This window comes from Amborella trichopoda, chromosome 13 (genome assembly GCF_054954075.1).
Source record: "Amborella trichopoda isolate Santa Cruz 75 chromosome 13, AtrichopodaSantaCruz75HAP2 v2.0, whole genome shotgun sequence".
Classification (NCBI taxonomy): Eukaryota; Viridiplantae; Streptophyta; class Magnoliopsida; order Amborellales; family Amborellaceae; genus Amborella; species Amborella trichopoda.
Genome location: NC_142348.1, coordinates 44,425,104 through 44,437,348, shown reverse-complemented (window position 1 = coordinate 44,437,348; position 12,245 = coordinate 44,425,104). Strand labels below are relative to the sequence as shown.

General features: G+C 34.5%; 1 protein-coding gene across 17 annotated transcripts in view; it reads right to left on the bottom strand.

Annotated features, from left to right (window-relative positions):
• Positions 1–11,356, bottom strand: part of SD3 (import inner membrane translocase subunit) — a 37,073-nt gene extending 25,717 nt beyond the window's left edge. For 14 of the 17 annotated variants that reach the window (XR_016047547.1, XR_016047548.1, XM_088855773.1 and 11 more), the window contains exon 1: positions 11,127–11,356. The gene's annotated coding sequence lies outside the window, so the exon portion shown is untranslated. The remainder of the gene's footprint in view (positions 1–11,126) is intronic. The other 3 variants (XM_088855779.1, XM_088855784.1, XM_088855793.1) reach the window with 1 other exon arrangement.
• Positions 11,357–12,245: the final 889 nt, after the last annotated feature.

Below are 12,245 nucleotides of genomic sequence, written 5' to 3'. Positions count from 1 at the left end.
AATTATTTAAGTGCACTTCGAACAACCGAAGATTCTTGAATAAGCCAAAAGCTTCCACAAGTTACAGTATTAACAATTCAGTGGTCTAAAAATGTATAATATTAGATAACCCTATCAAATCTCAACTTCGAATACAATGAAATCACTGACATGTCTCCATTAAATACTAAACTAATACACGAATAAATTGGAAATCAGACTACCACACACCAACTATATTCCTCTCAAAGTTTGAAATAGAAGAAGTGAGCAGCAATCTGATAAAACGAAGAAAGAGGGGGGCGAGGGGGGGGGCAAGAAGCATGGGGACACTCCCTTTCTTTCAAGATGAATGGACTTACTATTAAGACTTCATCAATTAATAACTTCAGTGTTGATAGCTCAGTGTTGCTCCAAAAACTGAGTACATAAATAAATATTATATGTCCAAAACCAAAAGTAAGACACTTGTGATCTCTATTCTACAGAGACGCACTTTAGGTCCTTCCCAAAGAATGAGTTGACTGCAATTTTGATAAAAATCTTCCTAGGAAAAGAAAGCAGCATTTTGCTTTGAAGTGTTTGAACAACCCATTCAAAAAAACTAAGGTGAATATCGCCTTAACAATATAGCTTTTATTTGAACGTTGGGAAACACAATTTAACATAAGAAATTGTCCTGACCTAGCAAGAATAAGAATAATAGTGCTTATCTTATTGCTATAGAGAAATACACCCCACACATGGGCATAAGTTACAACTAGTGTTTTGTAACTCGCTGTGTCTGACTTAGACTTGAGAGTACTAACCTTAGCAATCAACTGAGTCTCACTAGTTCCAAGGATCCTTTGTTAATTTTTGTAGAACTCTTTCAAATCGGACTTGGCTCCACTTAGTCTGATCCGCTAATTCAGACTAGGCCCTGCCTGGTTCCAGGCTCAAGTCCCAGTCAAAAAAAAAACTTGGTACAACCTAACATGTAGAACACATAAGTAATAATGTCCATTGTAAATATTACCCGCGAAATGATAAATCCCAACATGGAAATCCATGAGGGACCATTAATTTTCAATGTGAACTCAAGCACACGGCCGCTTCCAGGCAAAGTACCTCTTTGAAGGATGAAGGATGAAGGCCTAAAGGATGTGTATGGCGATTCCCAAAGGCAAGTTTGTTTTTTGAGTGGGAATGCTACAAATAAAAAGGTTCTCACAACTAAGCTAGTGTATAAAATTTTCTCTAAGGCTTTCCACTCTCTCCTCACTAAAATAAATGCCCGTTGAGGAAAAATGGGTTTAAACAGGAAAGTGAAATATTTGGGTCCAAGAGTAAACAACAATACTTTTAAATCTATATTGCAGAGCAAACGCTCTATTACAACAACCACACTAAAGAACTCTCTCAATGTACCTATGGTCTCTAAGTGAACTTTCATTCAAAACGAACGTGTTTATGGTCTCTAAAGTGTAGCTATAATTGGCACTAGGTATTTGAATTCCTTAAGGAAGTTGTCCCACAAAAAACCTATATTTTTTGAAAATGTCAACTGATGTATTGACTATAAGGAGAGTACAAAAAGTCGGCCACCCACAATGCGGGTGTTTGAAAGAAGAAACCCTAACAGGAACAAAACTATACAAGCATTACACGCTGACTATAAGGTCAGAAGGAAAAAAGGAAAACAAACAAAACGAGGAGACAGTTCTTAGAGGCTGGTCACAGAATTCCCAGAGGGATGGAGTCTTGGGCCCCTTCTTTAGCTAGGGAACCTTCAATGGAGTTTACCTCCCTCCAAGTATGCCTCCAGACAGTTTGAAGGTCAGTGCATCAGTGGGAAATCTCATCAAAAATGTGATCGAAGGCTGATCTAGAAGCCCAAGTACTAACATTTGCAGAGTCTCCTTCGATGATCAAAATATTACCCCACTCGCTATTGAAGTATCTAAGGCCAACAAGGCCAACAAGTAAGGCCACTTATATTGCGCATACAAATCCTCAAAATTAACATTAGTGTTTATGAAATATGGCTTAAGAATATCAATTAGTTTCCTTTTTATAGACAGCACAAAAGCACCTAGTTAGCAGTATATGACATTCCTATATGACATTCCTACACTAAGAAAGCAAAAAAATCATGTCAATAGTACTGAAAGAGAAAGATTAACAAAAATTATCAGTAAACATTCACCAATGAAAGGAATACACCTGAGAAATACTTGAACCTGATCAAACGATATCTTAAAATGAACTAGAACACGTTCTATAAAACAATCTATAAAGATGTCATTTTATTTTCATTGCATTTAGTAGTTATTGCACAAAACTCCACTAAAACATGAGCATGTTGAACAACCAAAAAGTGAATTCATTCATTGGTGCCCTGTGTCATAGCTATGTGCACACGAATCTCGTATTATCCTCCTTGAATGGGTTCACAGTGTTGGTATAGTGTCTTGCCTGGACCATCTCTTTCTGCCTAAGTTCTGAAACCTCCCCGCTCCATACTTGAGAAGTTGCATTTTGAGTAACCCCATCTTTTTCAGATTTTAAACTTAAAGAATTCAACAGAGGAGATTGTAATTATAATAATAGCAACCTTAACTTCCACATAGAGAATGAAAATGCCTAGATTCTCCTGCTAATCCTAATAATCTATAAAATAGAGAACCCAAACCAATTTTCCCAAAAAATGCACTGCCTCAATTACAGTAGGTAGAAAGAAAGAAAGATTATAGGTAGAGACAGAGACCAACCGGAGTTTATTTTTTATCTACAAAATAGAGATTGATTTCCTCACATCGTTTTCAAACAATTTGAGAAGATTCAGCAATGTATCTTGCAAATTCAAGAGGACTCAGAAGCTATTCGAAGCAGGGAAAAAATGGAAACGATGAAAAATGGTGAATAAATAACAATAAAAAACGAATCAAATAGCAACAAAAAACAGATTTCTTGCGCACACTATACTATGCCCCGTTGTACGATCAAATGGATGCTTAACTCCAAAACAAATAAAAAGCCAAACACTATCAACTAAATGGGTCATATTTACAGTCAAAATGAAAAATCAATAAATGGGTTGTAATAATCAAGACTAATACAAACAAAATGACCGTATCATAGTCTTTGAACAACCGTCCAACCTGAAGAAAAGAAAAACCAAAAAAAAAAAAGGTGAAAAGACAATTCATTGTTAGAGGGAAAATCCCCAAAAAGGCAAGCAAAATCAAAGATAACAAAAATATAAGGGAACCAAAAGATAACCAGAAAATGAAAGGTAAACTCACCTTATTCTGGAAATAAAGTAAAAGTACAAATCCTCTGAAAAAGAAATGAGGGTTGCAATGGGCTTGTCACTAAATATATATAGAGAGAGAGTATAAATTATGGGCAAGGGCTTTAAGTTTGTGTTAAAACTCGAAACCCTCTCTCTCTAAAATTTGTGAACATAAAACCCTCTCTCACAGACACTCTCTCTCTCAAATCTTGGGCCAAGGGTTTATTTCGTGTTCAAACTTAAAACTTTAAACCCCTTCTCTCTCTCTCTCTCTAAAATAAATTTGTGAACATAAAACTCTCTCGCACACTCTCTCTCAAATTTTTTGAACATAAAACCCTCTCTCACACACACTTTCACTCCCTCTTTGAAATCTGGAGCAAAGGGTTTATTTTGTGATAAAACTTGAAACCCTCACTCTCTCTCTCAAAAATTGTGAACGTAAAGCCCTCTCACACACTCTTAAAAAGTATGAACATAAATTCACACTCTCTCTCTAAATTTGTAGACATCAACTTCTCTCTACACTTTATTGATGATCAATTTGATCACGGAAAAACATGGTTGTAAGATTCATCACCATTGAATCAATGAGTTGGACGGTGATGGAGAGAGGTAAGACGTATAGCATGACCCACTCTTTATCACCGTTTGAATTTTCCTTCGCATGGTGATGAAGATTGCATGGCATACTATATAATAGGGATTGTATATTATCAAACCATTTACATGTTGTACAAGAAAGGCACAATGGTTCTCAGCCATTTATTTTCAAATCAAGTGGCTAGGGTTGCATCAAAATGTTAAAAACAGAAAAAAAAACAATTTGCTGGACTTTGAGCTTTTTAGTAGCACATCGATCCTATGACCCTCTTACACTAAAAGTAAATAATACCTACATTATGCAAGAGCATATCTATATCTATATGTATACTACATTATTAAGCCGAGTCATGGGGTGGACAGCGTCGCGTAAATAACAAGAAGCCTTAGTTCTTCTATACTACATGTTTAAGCCTTAACGGTGAACACATGTCGTAACAATAAAAATGGGTCCTAATTCTATAGACATTGTATGATACATTCTCATTTTTTAAAGAGAAATTACACACCTATTTTAGGTGCGAGAGAGAGTATGCACCGATTTTAATATAGGAAAATGATGTTTAAGAAAGAGATGCTTACAATACTTAGGAGAGGAGAGAGAGAGAGAGATTAGAGAGATAAATAGCTTTTCCATCTCTAGGGAGAGAGAAACTCAGGGCGCTACTATATTATTAAGCCGGAGTAAAACGGTGGACACGTGTCGTAAAAATAAGAGGGGGGCCCTAATTCACACGACATTGTATTGCATTAATTCATCACACATGACATCGAATCTCTATCATGGACGAAATTTATTCTTATATTCACAGCCAAAAGGTTATCTTTGAATATAGTTTCTTATAACTTTTCTATTAATTTTTCATTTTTATTTTTTCTATTATTTTTATTGTTTTCTATGTTCATATTTTTTTAATTATTTTATTTTTTCAAAGTTACTCTCACCAATCTATAAAGCTCAATGAATATATTCATCTTTTCAAGTAATTTGTCGTATTTTCCATTAAATTATCAAATGACACTACTTGTAAGAAGGTCATAGGACCGATGTGCTACTAAAAAGCTTAAAGTCCAGCAAATTGTTTTTTTCTGTTTTTAACATTTGGATGCAACCCAAACCACTTGATTTGAAAATTAATGGCGGGGAACCATCGTGACTTTCTTATTCAACAAGTAAATGGTTTGATAATATACAATCCCTATTATATTGTATGCCATGCAATCTTCATCACCATGCGAAAGAAAATTCAAACGGTGATAAAGAGTGGGTCATGCTATACGTCTTGCCTCTCTCAACGCCCAACTCCTTGATTCAATGGTGATGAATCTTACCACCATGCTTTGCCGTGATCAAATTGATCATCAATAAAATGTAGAGAGAAGTTAATGTCTACAAATTTAGAGTGTGAATTTATGTTTACACTTTTTTAGAGAGAGAGTGTGTGTGAGAGGGTTTTTTATGTTCACAATTTTTTAGAAAGAGAGTGAGGGTTTCAAGTTTTAACACGAAATAAACCCTTGCCCCAGATTCAGAGAAGAAGTGTTCAAAAAATTTGAGAGAGTCTGCACGAGAGTTTTATGTTCACAAATTTAGTTGAGAGAGAGAGAGAGAACGAGGGGGATTAAAGTCTTAAGTTTGAACACGAAATAAACCCTTGCCTCAAGATTTGAGAGAGAGAGTGTTTGTGAGAGAGGGTTTTATGTTCAGTAATTTTTAAAGAGAGAGGATTTCGAGTTTTAACACGAACTTAAACCCCTTGCCCATGATTTCTACTCTCTCTATATATATATTTAGTAATAGGCCCTTTGCAACCCTTATTTCTTTTTCAAAGGATTTGTACTTTTACTATATTTCAAGAATAAGGTGAGTTTACCTTTCATTTTTTGTTATCTTTTGGTTCCCTTATATTTTTGTTCTCTTTGATTGTCTTTTCACCCATTCTTTTTTCTTCAGGTTGGACCGTTGTTTAGAGACTATGATACGGTCATTTTGTTTGTATTAATCTTGATTATTACAACCCATTTATTGATTTTTCAATTTGACTGTAAATATGACCAATTTAATTGATAGTTTTTAGCTTTTTATTTGTTTTGGAGTAAAGCATCCATTTGATCGTATAGCAGAGTATAGTATAGTGTGGGTAAGAAATCGATTTTTTGTTGTCATTTGATTTGTTTTTTATTGTTATTTACTCACCATTTTTCATCTTTTCCATTTTTTCCCCTGCTTCGAATAGTTTGAGTCCTCTTGAATTTGCAAGATACAATGCTCAATCTTCTCAAATTGTTTGAAAACAATGTGAGGAAATCAGTCCCTATTTCGTATATAAAAAAATGAACTCCGGTTGGTCTCTCTCTCTACCTATAATCTCTCTTTCTTTCTACCTCTTTGAAATTGAGGCAGTGCATTTTTGGGAAAATTGGTTTGGGTTCTCTTTGTTTTATAGATTATTAGCATTAACAGGAGAATCTGGGCATTCTTATTCTCTATGTGGAAGTCAAGGTTGCTATTATTATTATTACAGTCTCTTCTCTTGAATTCTTCAGGTTTGAAATCCGAAAAAGATGGGATTACACAAAATGCAACTTCTCAAGTATGGAGCGGGGAGGTTTCAGAACTTAGTTAGAAAGAGCTGGTTCAGTTCAGGATCTGATTCAGGAGGCCCAATAAGCCAGAATGCAATTTATGATTCAAGACACTATACCAACACTGTGAACCTATTCAAGGAAGATCATACGAGATTTGTGTGCACATAGCTATGGCATAGGGCACAATTGAATGAATTCACTTTTCAGTTGTTCAACATGCTCATGTTTTAGTGGAGTTTTGTGCAATAGCTACTAAATGCAAATGAAAATAAAATAACATCTTTATAGATTGCTTTATAGAACGTGTTCTAGTTCATTTTCATATATCGTTTGACTAGGTTTGAGTGTTTCTCAGGTGTATTCCTTTCATTGGTGAATGTTTACTGATAATTTTTGTTAATCTTTGTCTTTCAGTACTAGTGACATGGTTTTTTTGCTTTCATAGTGTAGTAATGTCATATACTGCTGACTAGGTGTTTTTGTGCTGACTATAACAAGGAAACTAATTGACATTCTTAAGCTATATTTCATAAACACTAATGTTAATTTTAAGGATTTGTATGCGCATTATAAGTGGCCTTACTTGTTGGCCTCGGATACTTCAATAGCGAATGGGGTAATATTTTGATCATCGAAGGAGACACTGCAAATGTCAGTACTTAGGCTTCTAGATCAGCTTTTGATCACATTTTTGACGAGATTTCCCACCGATGCACTGAACTTCAAACTGTCTCGAGGCACACTTGGACGGAGGTAAACTCCATTGAAGGTTCCCTCGCTAAACAATGGCCCAAGGCTCCATCCCTCTGGGAATTCTGTGACCAGCCTCTAAGAGTTATCTCCTCGTTTTGTTTGTTTTCCTTTTTTCCTTTTGACCTTATGGTCAACATGTAATGTTTGTATAGCTTTGTTCCTGTTAGGGTTTCTTCTTTCAAACACCCGCATTGTGGGTGGCTGACTTTTTGTACTCTCCTTATAGTCAATACATCAGTTGACATTCTCAAAAAATATAGGTTTTTTGTGGAACAACTTCCTAAGGAATTCAAATACCTAGTGCCAAGTATAGCTACACTTTTGAGACCATAAGCACATTCGTTTTGAATGAAAGTTCACTTAGAGACCATACGTACATTGAGCTCTTATTTAGTGTTGTTGTTGTAATGGAGCTTTTGCCTTGCAATCTAGATTTAAAAGTATTGTTGTTTACTGTTGGACCCAAATATTTCACTTTCCTGTTTAAGCCCATTTTTCGTCAACGGGCATTTCTTTTAGTGAGGAGAGAGTGGAAAACCTTCGAGAAAATTTTATACACAAGCTTAGTTGTGAGAACCTTTTTATTTGTAGCATTCTCACTCTAAAAACAAACTTGCCTTTGGGAATCGCCATATACATCCTTCAGGCCCTTCATCCTTCATCCTCCAAACAGGTACTTTGTCCAAAAGCAACAATGTGCTTGAGTTTACATTGAAAATTAATGGTCCCTCATGGATTTCCATGCTGGGATTTATCATTTCGCGGGTAATATTTACAATGGACAGTATTACTTATGTGTTCTATATCTTAGGTTGTACCAAGCTTTTTTTTTTACTGGGACTTGAGCCTGGAACCAGGCAGGGCCTAGTCTGAATTAGTGGATCAGACTACGTGGAGACAAGTCCGATTTGACAGAGCTCTAAAAAAATTAACAAAGGAGCCGTGGAACCAATGAGACTCAGTTGATTGCTAAGGTTAGTACTCTCAAGTCTAAGTCAAACACAACGAGTTACAAAGCACTAGTTCTAACTTATGTCCATGCGTGGGGTGTATCTGTCTATAGCAATAACATAAGCACTATTATTCTTATTCTTATATCAGATTTCATGAACCCATAAGCATTATTCTTAAAAACAAGGTAACCAAATGAGCATGGTAGCTACAGCATTCATAATTGGAGCTAAGTAAAACTCAACAAACCCAAAAACAAAAATCACAAAAAAGTAAACAAGATTATTCTCAATTCCAGTAAAAGTCAGCATTTTATTCACAAATAGGAAGCAAGATTAGCACTCTATCACAGAGAAATAGTCAAAACCCAAATACAAAAATAACCAAAAGTAATAAGAAAATGAAAATGTTCGTAATTCATGCACATCTTGTTTGCATAAAAAGATATAACAAACCCACATCATAGTTTTGTATATCTTAGAAAAAATATATCAGATTTCATGAGAACCCATAAGCATTTCATTAAAAAAAAAAAAGGTAACAAAAAGAGCATGGTAGCTGCAGCATTCGTAATTGGAGCTAAGTAAAATTCAACAAACCCAAACATAAAAAATAACAAAAAAGTAATATTCCTATAGTTATCTACTCATGAAAACAACTCCCACACCATATGCATTGAGAAACTCTTCTAGTTTTTCAAAAAACATAAAAAATAACCACAAGTTCCATTCAATTGCTGCTTTTTAAGTATTTTTATTTCTTTGATTTGTTAACACTTTGCTGAAGTCATTGTTGGAACGACTCAAAAAAGCAAATTCCAGAAGTTGAAAAACAAAATAACGTATGATAAACTCCAGCCAGAAAGGATCAAATCAAATAACCATAGATCAGTAACGAACATATTAAATAAGAAGGAATTGAAATAACCAAAACGGCTCAAATAACCAAGAACCACACAAACCTCGTAGAAACCAATCGTATATTCAATCTGTTATTCAAAACATCCAAGCTAAAGTCAAAACATGTGAAATAAAGTCAAAGTAGAATCCTTATTTGGCCACTTTATAAGAATGAATAAGAAAAAAAAAAAAGGACAAAAGTGAACACCAAGGGCCTCTAATCACCCAGCAAGATGCAATCATGCCAAGAAGGAACTCAAAATAACTCAGTAAGATGCAATCATGCTAATCATGCCAAGAACCTTTAATTTTGATACACATGCTGCAAATTAACTCAAAATATGCCAAGAAGAAAAACATGAAATGCCTAACTCGAGTAAGATGCAATCTATTAACAAATTTCACAAGACCCAATCACTTTGCTTTACCCAATGTTTGAAAATGGGGCTCAGGAGAAAGAACTCACCCCATTGCAACTCCGAAAAATCTTAATCAACTCATCAAAAGTCTATGCTGAGTAACCCAATAAGCCAAATAAACACAAACAAAAGAACAAAGCCTCTGATTTTAGTACAAACTGTTTGAATAATCAGTTTGTAACTTAGCTCTATTTTTTTTGTAACTGAGCTCTGATCTATTGGGCGGTTGTGAAAAATCTGTAAAATTGCCAAATAAGCACACAAAAAAAAAAGGACTCAGATTTTATTACAAATTGTTTGAATATCCTATCTTTTTTTAACTGAGCTCTACTTTTTTTGTAACTGAGCTCCGATCTATTGGGCTATTGCGAAAAATCTGTAAAATCGCCAAATAAACACAAAAAAAAAGGACTCAGATTTTATTACAAACTGTTTGACTAATCAGTTTGTAACTGAGGTCTATTTTTTTTGTAACTGAGCTCTGATCTTATTGGGCTGTTGCGAAAAATCTGTAAAATCGCCAAATAAATACAAAAAAAAAAAAAAAGACTCAGATTTTATTACAAACTGTTTGAATAATCAGTTTGTAACTGAGCTCTGATCTATTGGGCTGTTGCGAAAAATCTGTAAAATCACCAAATACACAAAAAAAAAAACGACTCAGATTTTATTACAAACTATTTGAATAATCTGTTTGCAACTTAGCTCTATTTTTTTTTGTAACTGGGCTCTGATTAATTGGGCTGTTGTGAAAAATCTGTAAAATCGCCACATAAACACAAAAAAAAAAAAGATTCAGATTTTATTACAAACTGTTTGAATAATCCGTTTGTAACTGAGCTCTATTTTTTTTGTAACTGAGCTCTGATCTATTGGGCTGGTGCGAAAAATCTGTAAAATCGCCAAGTAAACATAAAAAAAAAAGGACTCAGATTTTATTACAAACTGTTTGAATAATCAGTTTGTAACTGAGCTCTATTTTTTTTTTGTAACTGAGCTCTGATATATTGGGCTGTTGCAAAAAATCTGTAAAATTGCCAAATAAACACAAAAAAAAAGGACTCAGATTTTATTACAAACTGTTTACATAATCAGTTTGTAACTGAGCTCTATTTTTTTTTTTGTAACTGAGCTCTGATCTATTGGGCTGTTGCGAAAATCTGTAAAATCGCCAAATAAACAGAAAAAGAAAAAGGACTCAGATTTTATTACAAACTGTTTGAATAATCAGTTTGTAACTGAGCTCTATTTTTTTGTAACTAAGCTCTGATCTATTCGGCTATTGCGAAAAATCTGTAAAATCTGAAATAAACGGTATGCTATTCACTCTGATTTTATTAAAATAAAACACATTAATACAATTCGCTGTGGTTAGGGCAGTCGGGGCAAATACCTCGAGAAAGATGAAGAACACAGATCGTAACTCAAGAGGAAGAATCACAGCTCAAAGGAGAGATAGAGAGAGAACGATGAAGAAAATCAGAGTGAATAGCACACCCCAATAACACAGAGAGTATATGAGCTCTTTGCTTCAAGAGCTCAAGAACAAACACAGAGATCAATAACACAGAGAGAGAATAAGAGCTCTTTACTTCAAGAGCTCAAGAAAAAACACAGAGATCAATAACACAGAGAGAATAAGAATCAATAGCATACCTCAATATCAATAGCAAGGATCAGAGCTCAAGAACAGCTCAGTAAACCCTAACGAGGGCTGCGTGTGAAGAGAGGAACCTGCCTGAGATAGTGGCGTGCTGCGAAAAGAAGGGTGGCTCAGCCGCTGAACGCGAATAACATAAAAGAGGGGTCGTGCTGCGAAGAGAGGGGTGAATAATAGAAGAGAGGGGTCGTGCTGCGAAGAGAGGTGTGGCTCAGCTGCTAAAGATAGGAAGATGGGAACGAAGACATGAGAATAATAACTAGGGCTCGGCGGTGAAGTTCTAAAACGAACTTCCAACTTTAATTCCGACTTTGTTTATGGGAAAAAGATACCTCAGGTGTCAATGGTTTAGATTGGATAATTGGGTCATGATTTCATTTTATTTTTTTATTTTAATATTTTTTATAAATTGAAATAATTAAATATTTAAAATTATTATTTTAAAAATATAAAAAAATTATAAAATATAAATTGACCAAAATATCTTTAAAATATTTCAAAATTATTTTGATCAATTTATATTTTGTAAATTATTTGTTTTATATTTTTATTAGATATGCTTTGATGAAAAGAATGAACACATAAAATTTTAAATGATTTGAATTTGTATAAAAATAAATAAAAATTCAAATATTAAATGAGATTATAACTGTCAGATTAATCTATATTGAATCTAAGTTATTAGCTAACACTGTAGAAGTCAGCTTGTCGGTCGACGGAATCCACTTCTTTAATCGAAACTTTTTTTTACGTGCTAATTAAGAAGATGAACAGTACCATGAAGTTCCCATTTAAACTTCCAATTTTTTATCAAACACAAAACATAAACAGTAATAATAAGTGCCCAGGTAGACCATTCTTGTTATCAAACAGGCCCTTAAGGAGATATTGAAAAGGGGGACGGTTCTCCCTCATTGAGGGATTAAAATGGGTAGTTGGAGGGTTGAGTTATAAAATTTTGCCATATGTTTTTTTGAATCTTGAACTTATAAGTAATTTGCCCTTGAGAGAGCATAATGTCAGAATATGATTTGTCCAATCCAGCGTTTTAAAAAGCGTCGAGTCGAACCGAACTCGCCCGGTTCGACTCGGAAATCGCTAAAAGGGACCGGATC